The sequence below is a fragment of the Ambystoma mexicanum genome, chromosome 7p (genome assembly GCF_040938575.1).
Source record: "Ambystoma mexicanum isolate Mex_15411 chromosome 7p, UKY_AmexF1_1, whole genome shotgun sequence".
NCBI classification, from domain to species: domain Eukaryota; kingdom Metazoa; phylum Chordata; class Amphibia; order Caudata; family Ambystomatidae; genus Ambystoma; species Ambystoma mexicanum.
The window spans coordinates 274681005-274696066 of NC_090939.1; the positions used below are offsets into that span (position 1 = coordinate 274681005).

At 45.7% G+C, this 15062-nt stretch overlaps 1 protein-coding gene across 1 annotated transcript in view; it reads right to left on the minus strand.

Annotated features, from left to right (window-relative positions):
- The window catches only part of SYNJ1 (synaptojanin 1), a 1805713-nt gene that overhangs the window by 984215 nt on the left and 806436 nt on the right, over window positions 1-15062 (minus strand). The gene's annotated exons all lie outside the window — the stretch shown is intronic.

Below are 15062 nucleotides of genomic sequence, written 5' to 3' on the forward strand. Positions count from 1 at the left end.
ATGCGGTCGACCGACTCAATGTCTCTCGAGGGCTTCTATCTCGGGGCCAACACCATCAAAAGTATATATAGCACGTGTAGCGCACGCTGGCTTCAGTTCTGTTTTCCCACCTTCCTTTTCAGAAATACCAGCATCAGTGAAAGAGTAAAGTCTAATAACTGGAAATTCTACAGTGGAGTCTGCTGGGAGGGGCGATGAGGAATACATGGGGGTTGGGTGGACATCCAGTCGAAAGAACATTACCAGGGTTAAGTAACTTGTTCTTCGAATGGACTATGTGCTCCCACGTATTACTCATCTTTAGATAGACTACCAGAGCAGTGTTAGGTCTTGGAGGAGGGAGTACGAATTTTCAGATTTAAGATTTGTCATGGACTGAATGCAGGACAGCTTTCCCAGATCATGCTTCCTGGCCAGAGGATAAGTCCAGACAGTAATGCTTTGTGAATGTGTGAATGGTGGACCAAGTGGCTGCCGCACTAATGTCCTTTATAGGCACCCCTCTTTGCAGAGCAGAAGATGTTGCCATGCCTCTTGTGGAATGAGCTCTCGGGTCTTCTGGGGGATCTTTCCTGGCCAATCTGTAGCATTCTGCAATAGCAAGAATGATCCATCTGGACAAAGTTTTGGAACTGGAAGACCCACTTTGTGTCCAGTATACCCAATGAAAAGCTGGTCATGTTAACATATTTTTGCCATTCGTGAAACTTAAAAGCTAAACGCCCTTCTGGGATCAAGCATATGTAGCTTTTCCTCTTCCTCGCCACCGTGAGCCGGCAGATAAAATTTTGGTAGTACAATCTTCTGGGATAAGTGAAAATCCGATACAATTTTTGGCAAAAAAGAAGGTTTAAGCTTAAGGACAACCTTGTCTTTGTAGAAAATAGTAAATGGAGGTTTACTAGATAAAGCCTGCAAGTCACTCACTCTGCAGGCTGACGTCAAGGTTAGTAACAGAATGGTTTTAAGCGTTAGTAGTCTCAATGTACATGAACGTAGAGGCTCAAAAGTAGCACACAGACATTTTAAGACAAGATTCAGGCCCCAAATAGGCACTTGAAAAGGTGTAGGAGGGAACACGTTAGTGAGCTCTTTAAGAAATTGCATGATCAAAGGCATCTTGAAATATACCTCTTCAGATCCGAGTATGAAGATTGAAAGAGCTGCCAAATAACCTTTTATTGTTCCAATTTGCAGCCTCAGATTTGCCAAATATAGCAAAAAGGACATCATAGATCTACTGCACAGAAAAGGATCCACATTATTTTCCTTGCACCAGCTGCAGAATGTATTCCAACAGCGGTAAAATAATTTTGTTGCTGGTCTTCTGGCCGAAAGCGAAATCTCATAACGTCATCCAGGAGGTCCCAATCCTTATATTACATCTCAGAAATCAAGGTTGAGTGGCTTGACCTCTAAATGGAAAACCCGACCCTCCTCTTGTGAGAGAAGGTCCTCTCTTTGCAAAAGACGCATTGGAGGGCAGATGGACATGTCCAGAAAGTCTGGGTACCACGTCCTCCTGGCCCAATCCTGGGGAATTAGGATCATGGATTTCCTCAATCTCCTGATCACGTGAGGAATGAAGGGGACTGGAGTAAACACGTACAGGAGTGGAAACTCCCGGTCCACTATGAACGCGTCTCCCAGAGCTCCTCTTGGGGAAAATTAAATTCCCTGGTGCAGAACAGTTCGCACTTTCAATTGACACTGGTTGCGAACAGATCCACTCGAGGGGTTCGCCAATGGGTGAAGATCTCTTGAAGGACTTCCTGAGCTAGTTCCCACTCATGAGAGACTGTGCTCCGCCTGCTCTGAGCGTCCACTGCCGTGTTCTCTCCGGCTAGGTGAACCGCAGAAAGAGATCCCTTCTTGAATTGCCCTAAACCAGAGCTCAATCGCCTCTCTGCACACTGGTAGTGAACCTACGTCTCCTCTTTTGTTGAGGTAGTACATGGCCACTGTGTAGTCTGTCATTATCAGGACATTCTTTCCCACTACAAAGGGTAGAAAGGCCTTCAGCGCTAGTCTGATTGCCCTCAGCTCCAAAAGGTTGATGTGTAGTTTGGACTTAGATGGAGATCAATAACCGCAGATTGTCAGATCGTTGGCGTGGGCTCCCCACCCCGTGAGTGAGCCGTCCGTCACTACTGTTATCTCCGGCCATGGTTGCCAAAAAAGGTGCTACATTCACAATGTTGTCCTCGCAGGCCCACCACAGGAGATCCTGTGCGACTCTGCTTGGAACCTGAAGAAGGCCTGACATCTTACTTGAGAATTGAGACCACCTAGTCCTGAGAGCCCATTGGAGGGATTTCATTCTCAGGCAAGTCTCTGACACCAGAGAAATGCAGAATGCCATGAGGCCAAGCAACCTCAAAAAGTCAAGGGCCGGAAGACGCTAGGCACTGTGGAACTATGGAATTTGGAGACCATCTGCAGAATTGGTTGAGCCCTCACCTCGGGTGGTGATGCTTTTCCCAAGGATGCATTCAGCACTGCTCCGATGAACAATGTAATTGAGGTAGAAGTCCAGTCTGTGGCGAGAGTGGCAGGTTATGTCGAGATGTTCCAGGGCCTGTTCGGGAGAGCGAACCGTGATCAGCCAGGTAGGGGTAGACTTAAATTCCCCCTCTCCTGAGACTCGCTGCCCCCACCGCCATCAACTTGGTGAAAAACCTCAGGCGGAGGTCAGCCCAAATGGCAGAACTCGAAACTGACCTACCCCGCCTTGGTGATCCCCTGGGGTGAGATGGTTGTGGCTGATAGTAGAACCAAGGGATTTGGCTGCCGCGTTTGAGGTCTGCAGCTTCTCCAGGCTTTTGTCAGCCTCTGCTGCCAAACAGATGAGTGCAGTCAAAGGGCATGTTGAGGAGTCTAGACTGCGCTTCCGGTGCAAATCCAGACTTCCTCAATCACGCAAACCTACACATCGCAGTGCTTGGTGCTTTGGCTCTACTGATGCTATCAGTAGTGTCCAGTCCTGATTGCAGAGACTCCCACATTGCCTCCTTACAATATTCAGGAAGCGGTCTCTTTCTTCCCTTTCGGGAATATGATCAGCCGCCATAGCTATGCAGTCCCACAGGGTGAATGTACAATTTGCTAGGGCGCAAGTGGTATTTGCAGATTTAAGAGCCATGCTCCCAGCAGAAAACACCTTCCTTGCCCAAGCGGCAAAATGATTATCGTCCCTTTCAGGTGGTATGGTTGGGTATGCAGCCTGTTTGGATGTAGACATCGCTGCCTGATCTACCAGGCTTTCTGGTTTAGGGTGCTTCAACAAGTAGTCAGGGTCGCTAAACTAAGGCCAGTACTTTTTGGTGAGATTCTTATTCACTGCAGGACTTGACTCAGGAGCCTCCCAATTCGCCTTAACCCTTTTAAGGATGGTGGCATGAAAAGGAAGTCCAGAATCCTTCTGTGGACCTTTGTCGAGAATATTCGTCAAGTCATCTTGCTCGAATGGAGGAGCTGGTCTGCCCCAGCCCAAAAAATCAATGACTCTGGTCAAAAGTTGCCTGTAAGACGCATCTGCATGGTCTGCCAAACTAAAATTCTGGAGAGGTATCAATACCACTTGCACACTGAAGCTTTTCATACAAGTCTCTGAGCCTAGATTCGTCTGAAATAAGGGCTTTAGGGACATTGGGAGTGGCAAACTCCAAACCAAAAGGTAGGGTGTCTTTGCCCAATAATGTGTGCTCCTCATAAAAAGCGTGGATAAGGATTTGAAGAAATCCTTTCTATGCAAGTGTTTATAGGATGTTTGTTTCCACTTCTTTAGTGTGTGTGATGATTCCAAATGTGTTTCTCATCCTCCACCCGACATCCAACATGGCCGCCGATTCTGTAGCCAGAAATCGCCCACTCCGTGATCCTGAGGAAACCAATTCCAAGATGGCCGCCGCAGCGGTAACCATCGCAAACGCACAGCACAGGCTAGTTGTTCTCTCCCAGGAAGCCTCTCAATCTTCCACCTTAACTTCCTGTTTACCTCCTTATAACCCAGCAACTTCAGAAGGAAGAGGCGTTGCTACTCTCACAGGAGCCGGCACACGCTTCGTAAGTCCGCTTGCTAGAATTACGAAAAGCTCTCTCTTCCAAACAATTCCTCTACTCCATACTCACGTTCTTGTTTTCCTCTCCTCCCTTTGATTTCAGAAGGTATTACGGAACCCTTCTTTTTCATTTCCGGGATCGGATTTTCATCTAAGCACGCTTAGAACCGGAATCCTCTTCATACCTCCTTCTAGTGAGTTCCTAGGTACAATCTGTGGTCCATCTTGTTTTCGGTGATCAGACTTCGGATCTTCATTCTTCATCCTTCCTTTCTAGCGATATCCTGTTGGAATTCTTTGGACGCTTCTTTTCTACTCAGGCTGGCTCAAAAAAGACTTGAAAGAGAAAGGGTAGGGTTACCTCCTTATCCATCCCGCTATTTCAGGACTATATTCATTTATCCTAATCTTATGGGTTCTCTCTTTCTACCATTATAGAATCACTTACCTTTTACTTTCCAACGGAGATCCTTTACCTCTCCGCACTCTTCCTGTTAGACGCATGGTAAGCTTCTAAAACCTTTCTATAGGTATTCCTTTTTTCACCAGACTATCAGGATTAACTGTGTTTCTTTTACTTACTACATGTAGCCCAGTAACTAAAACAACTCGCCTAAATCAGCAGGAAATCAGCCAGAAGAATACCCAGATCAACTTTCCTCGCCTGGTCTTCACAGGGAAACAACGTACCCCAGCAGCTCTTCAAGGGTTTTATTCCCCACGAGGGTTTCCCTCAGGGTTTCACTGAGGACAAGCTCTTGCAGGTCCTTTGAGAAATCCTCAGGAGAATTTCTCTTATTCTTCAAAGGATCACACCTATTCGTAGAAACACCAGGGGTTCTTCGGGTACCTGTTCATCCTGCAAGATCCCAGGTAGGTGGTCTTTGCTTCTTTTCCAGAGTATTTTGGAACAAATTTGTTGTCGATTCTTAAACAACCATAATAGTCATAACAGTTAGCAACGCCCGAGTGTACATTTGTTCCTTTTACGCTGGGCAAGAGGCATAAGAATCACAAATCATGGATTCACAACAGCAGCAACAGCAACAGCAAATCCAACAGCTGATTGCTGCCGTTCAATCCTTAACTACTGAAGTACAGCAGTTAAAACATGAGAATAATTCCTTAAGACAACTCCAACAGCAAACGGCCCAACAGGCTGCAGCCCCTCGTACCCCACACTGCTCAGAAGTTCCTCCAGGACCCTTACCTGGAGGACAGTTTGATGGTAACCCGCATAAGGTTAAGGAGTTCTTAGACTCCTGTACTGTGCAATTTGCCTTTAAAGCAGCGTATTTTCATACCGATAGAGATCGTGTGGGATATATGGTCGCACAAATGACTGGACCAGCACTGGCTTGGGCCACACCATTAATCACTAACAATAATCCCATTTTAGATTCTCATACTGCATTTTGCAATAGCATCCGTACCATGTTTGGCCGTCAAGAGATTCGTGTGGCTTCACAGGAACACCTCCTAGATCTAAAACAAGGAAGTTTAGACATTTTGGCTTATATAACCAAATTCAAGCAGATGGCAAGTGAAACCACATGGTCAGATGACGCTCAAGTCACACTCTTCAGAAGGGGATTATCTGAAGACCTCAAAGACGAGGTGTCTCGGGTCCCACGCCCCACTACACTATCTGAATTCATTGCATTGGTAATGCAAATTGATTACCGCATGAAGGAAAGAGTACTAGAGAGAAAGAAGGGAAGGAATACACGAATTACGTTCGCTCCTTCTTCCCGTTCACAGTCTAACGATGAACCTATGCAATTGGGTACAACAGCTCGAGGTCCTTTGACTCCCGAAGAAAGAAACCGTAGGAGGACCTTGGGTTTATGTATGTACTGCGGTTCGAATAACCACATGGTACAGGATTGCCCAATTACACCACCTAGGCGTTCGGGAAACGCCAGCTCCCGGCCGTAAGAGGAACCACGGTACGGGAACCAGCATGTAAACAAGGTTCCTCTCCAACATCCTTCTCATCCTTCTGTACCAGTCAGAGTAATTCTCAGATGGTGGTACTCATGGTATCCTTCTCTTTTGGTAATCGTCTGCTTCAAAACATACCAGCTCTAGTGGACAGTGGAGCAGCCGGAAATTTTATTGATGATCAATGGGCCATTTCACACGGTATTCCTAGGTCCTCAAAGGTAGAGCCCATTCCAGTGGAAAGTGTGGATGGTAGTCCCTTGATTTCCGGGCCCATCAAGGATCATACCAACCCCTTCATGATGATCATCTCAACTCATCAAGAGATTCTTACATTGGACATTATTCGAACAGCCCATCATCCGGTAATTCTAGGATTACCGTGGTTAAAGAAACATAACCCGTTTATTAACTGGACAGCTGGATCTTTCTTTCTGGGATCTGAATACTGTATCACCCATTGTGTCAAGAATCAGCAAACGGTGAGGGTTGATTCGGCTCCAGTACCCTTGAACAACCAATGGGTAACCTCTCTTAACCAGGTTTCTGGTCTTCCAGAATGTTATCATAAATTCCAGGAAGTTTTCTCTGTCTCAGAATACACTCAACTACCCCCTCACCGTAGGGATGACTGTTCAATTGAGCTGGTTCCTGACCAGCCATTACCTTTTGGACGAATGTACATCTTGTCTGAGAACGAAAAGGAGGTTCTTCGTGAATATCTCAGAACCCATCTAAAAAATGGACTGATTACCGAATCCACTTCACCTGCTGCTGCCTCTCTGTTTTTCGTTTCTAAAAGAAACTCCAAGGAACTCCGTCCGTGCATAGATTTCCGTGGACTGAACAAAATCACAGTTCCAGATAAATACCCTATGCCATTAATACCCGACATCCTTGAAGCAGTCAAAGGGGCCAACATCTATACCAAATTAGATCTCAAGGGTGCATATCATCTCATCCGGATAAAACCGGGTGACGAATGGAAGACGGCATTTCGAACTCCGTTTGGACATTTTCAATACAGAGTAATGCCTTTTGGTTTGTCCAACGCCCCGGCTATTTTCCAGAGGTTTATGGATCATATCTTTGCAGACCTGTTACTCCACAATATGGTCGTCTATCTAGATGATATCTTGATATTCTCTTTCAATGTCCAAGAACATCAGAAACATGTTGAAGAGGTGTTACGGCGGCTCCAACAAAATCATTTGTATTGCAAGATAGAGAAATGCTCCTTCCATCAAACTCAGGTTACCTACCTAGGATATGTTCTTTCGGCCAGAGGAATGGAAATGGACCCTGAAAAGGTTTCTGCAGTTCAAAACTGGCCCACTCCCTCTTCCGGCAAAGACATCCAACGCTTTGTTGGATTCGCAAATTTTTATCGAAGGTTTATTCCCGAATTTTCAAGGCTCACCCAACCTTTGACAAATCTGCTCAAAAAGGGAATAAAGTTTTCATGGTCCCCTACTACAGATCAAGCATTCAACAAACTTAAGGAGTTGTTTACTTCAGCCCCTATCCTGTTGACACCGGATCAATCCCGCAGGTTCATTGTTGAAACTGATGCCTCTCAGTACGCCCTAGGTGCTGTTCTGCTTCAACTTGATAATTCTAATCAAGAACGCCCTGTAGCGTATTTATCCAAGACACTTGCCCCTGCTGAACTGAACTATACAGTTCTGGAAAAAGAACTCCTTGCCATCAAGCGAGCCTTTGAAGAATGGCGCCATTTACTCTTAGGGGCCAAACATCCAGTTGAAGTCAGGACGGATCATCATAACCTTCGGATCCTTCAATATGCACAAACCTGCAATAGCCGCCAGGCTCGTTGGGCTCATTTCTTTTCTCCATACAGAATTACTTTTTCATTTATCCCTGGAAGGGACAATTCAAAAGCTGATGCTCTTTCACGCAAGGAACACCTTCCCAACGAACCATTTAAAGCAGAACCCATCTTTCCCCTTACGGCTTCAGGGCTACAAACCACATCAGATTTTTTGTCACGACTCAAGATTCAATCTAGACACATTACCAAGGACCAATTATCACGTGCCAATAGAATGACCTTGACCAAGGTTGATGATTGCTATTTTCATGGAAATAAAGCTTTCATCCCCACTCGACCCCTCCAAAAAGAAGTCTTGGACATGTGTCACTCTTCATTGACAGCGGGACACCGTGGGTTCCTATCAACTCTGGAATTGATGTCACGTTATTTCTGGTGGCCGACATTCCGGAAGGATGTCAAAGAATATGTTGGATCCTGCCCTGTCTGCTTACAAACCAAGGTTCCTCGAAAAGCACCTCTTGGAGAATTGGTAAAGATGCCATTACCCTCTCGCCCTTGGCAGATAATATCAACGGATTTTATCGTTGACCTCCCACCTTCCGGGGGTTGCTCCACTATAATGGTAACCATCGATACCCTGACTAAGATGGCTCACTTCACTCCACTTGTAGGATTACCATCGGCAGCACGGATGGCTCGCATCTTTATCAGTAACATCTTCACGTTACATGGTTTACCCGAAACTATCATCTCTGACAGAGGGTCACAGTATACCTCACGATATTGGAAGCTTATCTGTTCCCATCTTGGTATTTCTCGGGCTCTCAGTTCCGGCTATCACCCCCAATCCAATGGCCAGACCGAGAGACTTAATCAAACACTGGAAGGATATCTCCGAAGTTATGTATCAGCAGCTCAAGACAACTGGAAAGAACTTCTACCCATGGCCGAGTTCACATATAATAACTCATACCATTCTGCCATTAAAACAACTCCTTTTAATTGTACTTATGGATTCAACCCCACATCTTTCCCCACTATGAAGAAATCTGAAACCAAATTTCCAGATGTGGACTCTCTAATGCTTCAGATACGTCACGGGCATAGTTCAGCCTTGACAGCACTACAAAATTCTCAAAACAAAAGAAAGTATTTTGCAGATCGACACAGAACCCCAGCTCCAGTGATTAAAAAAGGAGATTGGGTATGGCTATCCTCTAGGTTCCTTCCTCGCCATCTAGTACCATCCAAACTCTCTCCACGATTCTTTGGTCCATTTCGGGTCATTTCAACTATTGGTACAGCTGCCTTTAAACTCCGACTTCCGGTCTCCTGGTTCCGGATTCATCCGGTCTTTCACGTCTCACAATTAAAACCTGACAATCGAAGTACTTTTCATCCTGTGGTCTCGGTTCGCCCTCCCCCAGAAATGTGTAAAACCGGACCAGAATATGAAGTTAAAGAAATTTGTGACTCCAGATATCATCGGGGTCGGCTACAGTACCTTGTGGACTGGAAGGGATATTCTCCTGCCGACCGCACATGGGAACCTGAAGCTGCAATTCATGCTCCTCGCCTCGTTAAGAAATTTCACCTCAAACACCCGTCTAAACCGGGAGGAAGCAGGTCTAAAAAGGGGCATACTGTGATGATTCCAAATGTGTTTCTCATCCTCCACCCGACATCCAACATGGCCGCCGATTCTGTAGCCAGAAATCGCCCACTCCGTGATCCTGAGGAAACCAATTCCAAGATGGCCGCCGCAGCGGTAACCATCGCAAACGCACAGCACAGGCTAGTTGTTCTCTCCCAGGAAGCCTCTCAATCTTCCACCTTAACTTCCTGTTTACCTCCTTATAACCCAGCAACTTCAGAAGGAAGAGGCGTTGCTACTCTCACAGGAGCCGGCACACGCTTCGTAAGTCCGCTTGCTAGAATTACGAAAAGCTCTCTCTTCCAAACAATTCCTCTACTCCATACTCACGTTCTTGTTTTCCTCTCCTCCCTTTGATTTCAGAAGGTATTACGGAACCCTTCTTTTTCATTTCCGGGATCGGATTTTCATCTAAGCACGCTTAGAACCGGAATCCTCTTCATACCTCCTTCTAGTGAGTTCCTAGGTACAATCTGTGGTCCATCTTGTTTTCGGTGATCAGACTTCGGATCTTCATTCTTCATCCTTCCTTTCTAGCGATATCCTGTTGGAATTCTTTGGACGCTTCTTTTCTACTCAGGCTGGCTCAAAAAAGACTTGAAAGAGAAAGGGTAGGGTTACCTCCTTATCCATCCCGCTATTTCAGGACTATATTCATTTATCCTAATCTTATGGGTTCTCTCTTTCTACCATTATAGAATCACTTACCTTTTACTTTCCAACGGAGATCCTTTACCTCTCCGCACTCTTCCTGTTAGACGCATGGTAAGCTTCTAAAACCTTTCTATAGGTATTCCTTTTTTCACCAGACTATCAGGATTAACTGTGTTTCTTTTACTTACTACATGTAGCCCAGTAACTAAAACAACTCGCCTAAATCAGCAGGAAATCAGCCAGAAGAATACCCAGATCAACTTTCCTCGCCTGGTCTTCACAGGGAAACAACGTACCCCAGCAGCTCTTCAAGGGTTTTATTCCCCACGAGGGTTTCCCTCAGGGTTTCACTGAGGACAAGCTCTTGCAGGTCCTTTGAGAAATCCTCAGGAGAATTTCTCTTATTCTTCAAAGGATCACACCTATTCGTAGAAACACCAGGGGTTCTTCGGGTACCTGTTCATCCTGCAAGATCCCAGGTAGGTGGTCTTTGCTTCTTTTCCAGAGTATTTTGGAACAAATTTGTTGTCGATTCTTAAACAACCATAATAGTCATAACAGTGTGTTAAGGCAAAGATGGCTTTGAGCCCAAAGGCGTCGATTTCAATGCCAATGCCGTAGACTGTTTGGACACCAAAGGCATTAATGGCTTTGACTCAGATGGCGTTGATGGCTTCGACAACTTACGCACCCCGCCTGAGCCCTCGAAGGACTTTAACCTCGACTCAATGGAGTCGTCAATGTTTTTTTCATCAAGTCGAGATCTCAAAGGTTCTCGATGGTCCTCCGGCTTGTGTCCCGAGTTTGAGGGCATGCAGGATTTAGCCATAACCCTTTTTCCTTGTCTGCTTTATGCAGTGCAACAGGAGCATGGCTTTCTTCTTTTTCTTTCAAGGGCGACAGGGCCTCCTTCTCCAAACTGTTTAGCCTTTTCTGCCTGAACTCCTCCCATTGTGCAGGAGTCGAAGGTGTTGTTGGACATGCTATACTTCTCTCTGGAGAAGAATCGGAGGAGCTCGAATGCCACCTATAGCGCCTTTTCTTCGCCTTCTTGGAAGAAGATGAGGAATGGTGAGACCCACTCCTAGAGCGTGACCGTTCTTTTCAAAAGTAGCCTAAGCTACTGAAAGATGAGCAATACGTGGGATCACACAATCCATTTCAAATGGGATTACAGACAAGGGGCTCTCGTTTGGGCTTTCGTTTGGATTAGGTTGCCATATTATGTTTTATTTTGTTTGAGGGCTTTGTTCCAGATGGTCAAGGGATCATGCTTTAAAAGTAGTGAATAACCTAGGGTTTGTTTTGCTTCATGGTATTAGATCTGATGTCAAAACTAACAACTACTGTGGATTGATTGAAATGTTGAAATATGCAGTATTCATATTCTGGGGCTAGGTTTTATAGGGATATGCCGCTAATGCTACTTGAGAAGCCACTGATAGAAATGTCTTTGTAGAAGTGTGTGGCAACCCTCCAGGATGTCTTACAGTCTTTGTTGAGGTTTGTGCACAATATTGACAATTGTGAGAGCGGGTGCATTACAGTTGTGTTTCATCAAAGATAGAAATGTCGGTTAGTATGTTCAGAGACTTGCAAGAAGGTGCCACTTGGTGAAAATTGTGGGGTTTAATCAAAGCCCTCAAGCCAACACAACTGATGGGCCCACTGGGAAAATGACCTGCCAGCATTCAGAAACCTGCACGCTGAAAATGGGCCTATTTAGGCAGACTATGTGGATGTCATTCTGCAGTTGAAATCCAGAGAAAGCCTAAACTAAAATGTAATCCAAGTGCAGATTGGAAAAGCACATCACATTGCTGGCTGAGAAATAAATGCAGCATTTTCACTGACACTGCCACCCATCAAAATATGGTGCACTGACACAATTCAGACCTACTTTGCAGCATAAAAGTGAACAGTGGATAATTAAAATATTTTATTAATGACTGAATATCCACCACACATGACAGTATTTCTTTCACAGGTAATCTCTCATCATTTTCAGGAAAGTGGCACAATTTTCCAGGAAGGTCCAGTAATTCCTTAACTCCTCAGACATTTGCTCCAACATGACCCACAATTGCACTGCCTTAAAATACAAGGCAAAGTCTGGGAACCCGAACCCCCATGCGCCTTTGTCAGACAGAGAACCTCCCGTGCGATCCTTGGCTTTCCTTTCCCCCAGACGTACCTGAAACACATTCTCCACCTCTTTAAGGAAGACCTTGGGGTGGGAGGTAACCAATATCATCTGGAAGAGAAACAGTAGCCTCGGGAGCACATTCATTTTATCCACGGTCATCCTCCCTGTCCTTGATGGCGTCAGGTCGGCCCACCGCTTCAAGTCTTTCATCACTTTAGACATTATAGGATCATAGTTCAGTGGTTCCAGGTGTTAATATCCCTGCAAAAATATCGCCATACAAAAATACCGCCATATTTTTGCAGTAATATTAAGCCATGGAAACTGCGGGGGACACCCCCGCAATCGCATAATATTTTTAATGGAGCGGGGGAAACCCCTCCAACCTCCAGTCTCAATAACCCCATAAATTGTCCCCACCAATAATATCACCTATGGCCTTACCCCACAACCATACATATAGCGATATTATTGGTGGGGATATTATTACCCGATACCAGTTCAGCCGATGCGAATTGTCAAGATTAGATGGTAACGACCTCCAAGTAAGAAATCACACCCACCACTTTCTGGAGCCCCTCCCTGGACCCTCCCCTCCTGTTCCATGCCAACCCCTCCCCAGAAGGAGAAGAAAAGACTGAATAGTTAATTTCCAATCCCGCCCATCTCCCATAATCTTTCAAAAACCTGCAACAATGTTTCCAGAGAATTTCCCTCATCCGCCAGGTAGCACAATACATTGTCCGCAAACAGGGAGAACTTGAACTCCACTCCACCTACCTCTATCCCCAGAGATGCCCTTATAACCGCTGCCAGTGGTTTGATAACCAGGGCAAAGAGGATGGGGGAAAGTGGGCATCCCTGCCTCGTAACCCTGGATAATAAGAACTCCTCCAAAGCCACTCCATTGACTGATAACCGAGCAGTCGGATTTCTGTACAGGGGTCCCACGCATTCCCAAAAGTTGGTCCCAAACCCCATTTTCTCCAGCACCCCATGGAGAAAGCCCCACTCCTCCATGTCAAAAGCTTTCTCCGAGTCAAGCGAGACAATACAGCTTGGAGTATCTTCCTTTTGCGGCCAATATATAAGGTTAAGTGTCTTACGGACATTATCTGCCCCTGACAAACCCCATCTGATCTCCATGAATAAGTGAGGGAAGGAGTCTATCCGATCTATTCCGCAGTAGTTTTTCCAAGAAATTAACATCATTATTGAAAAGGAAAATGGGCCTATAGGAGCCACATTTACTGGGGTTTTTCTCCTCCTTTGGGATAACCGAAATCAATGCCCTAAGCATCGTCCTTGGAAGAGCGTTACCCAGGAGCACCCCATTAAGCACCCTTTTCAGTATCAGGGCAACAGTAGACCTAAACATTTTGTAGAAGCCATCGAGAACCATCCTCCCTCTGGGACTTTCTGCTTTTTATCCCTTTAATAGTGGTTATGACCTCCTCAACAGAGATTTGAGTGCCCAATGCCATTACTTCCTCTGCCTGAAGCTTGGGTAACTTCAACCCCTCTAAGTACCTCTGTACTCCCTCTGTGGCGTCCGAGGGTAGCCTACTTAAACATTTTGAGATTCCTGCGTTACGACGATTTCAGCACCCATTCCATGTCCTGTGCCACATTTACCATCCTGGACTTTCTTTGGGCATTCAACCTCCATACCAGAAGCTTGTCCGCTTTCTCCCCCTTTTCGTAATAGGTTGGTTTTTAGCCGTTTGAGCGCCCAGTCTGTTTTGAAGGCTAATATTGCCTACAGCTCCACTCAACTGGTTTTCAGTTCTTTCAGTCGTTCTGCACTAACCCCTCTGTCCACCCCTACCAGGGGCCTTAACTCGTCAATCCTATCCCAGACACGTTTTTCCTTTTCCTCCCATTGTTTCTTGGCACTGTCCCCCATCTCCATCATGGCCCCTCTCAGAGTGGCTTTGAACCCCTCCCATAGCACATTGATGGTAACCTCCTCAGTATAATTGAATTGGAAGTATTTGTTTATCTTCTGGAGCAACATTTGCCCCACCTCCTTCTCTTTAAGGAGAAAATCATTACAAAACCAGCACCCCTGTCTGGAACCTCTATCCCTCATTCTCACATCTGCTAGCACCAAGTCCTGGTCTGACCACAGGATCGCCACAGTTGAAGTCCTCCGAACCTCAGGTACCGTGTTTAAATCCACCAACAACTAGTCAATCTTGGAAAAGGATTTATTACATCCACCAACAACCAATCAATCCTGGAAAAGGATTAATGGGCAGCAGAAAAAAAAGTGAAGCGGGCCCGTTTGTCCTAAGCAGTCGCCTCCGATATATCAACAAGCTCTCATTAGTATCTAGAAACTTGTCTGCTTCCCCTTTCCTAACAGCCTCCTCCCTTCCCCTTCTCGTGCTCAACCTGTCCATCACTGGGTCTAGAACCATATTAAAATCACCAACCACCATGGGGATTCCCTCTGCAAAATGCTGGAGTGCTGCCCCACCTTCTCCAAAAAGGTCCCTTGCCCTGTTTTGGGACAGTAAATGAATACCAGTGTCACCTTAATACCTTGCATTAGACCCTTGACAAAGAGGAAACGTCCCTCCTTATCTCGCTCAGTGTCATTTTTTGAAACCGACATCCTTGTTCCAACAGAATTCCAACACCTGCCTTTTCCTCCCCTCGACCATGAGAAGTAGGAGTCCGCTATCACCCCCCTATTACTCAAACCCTCCTCCCCTCTAATAAAGTGTGTCTCCTATACACAGAGGACCCACACTCCCTGACTCCTAAATTCCCCTATTAACAGAGACTGTTTGTAAGGAGAGT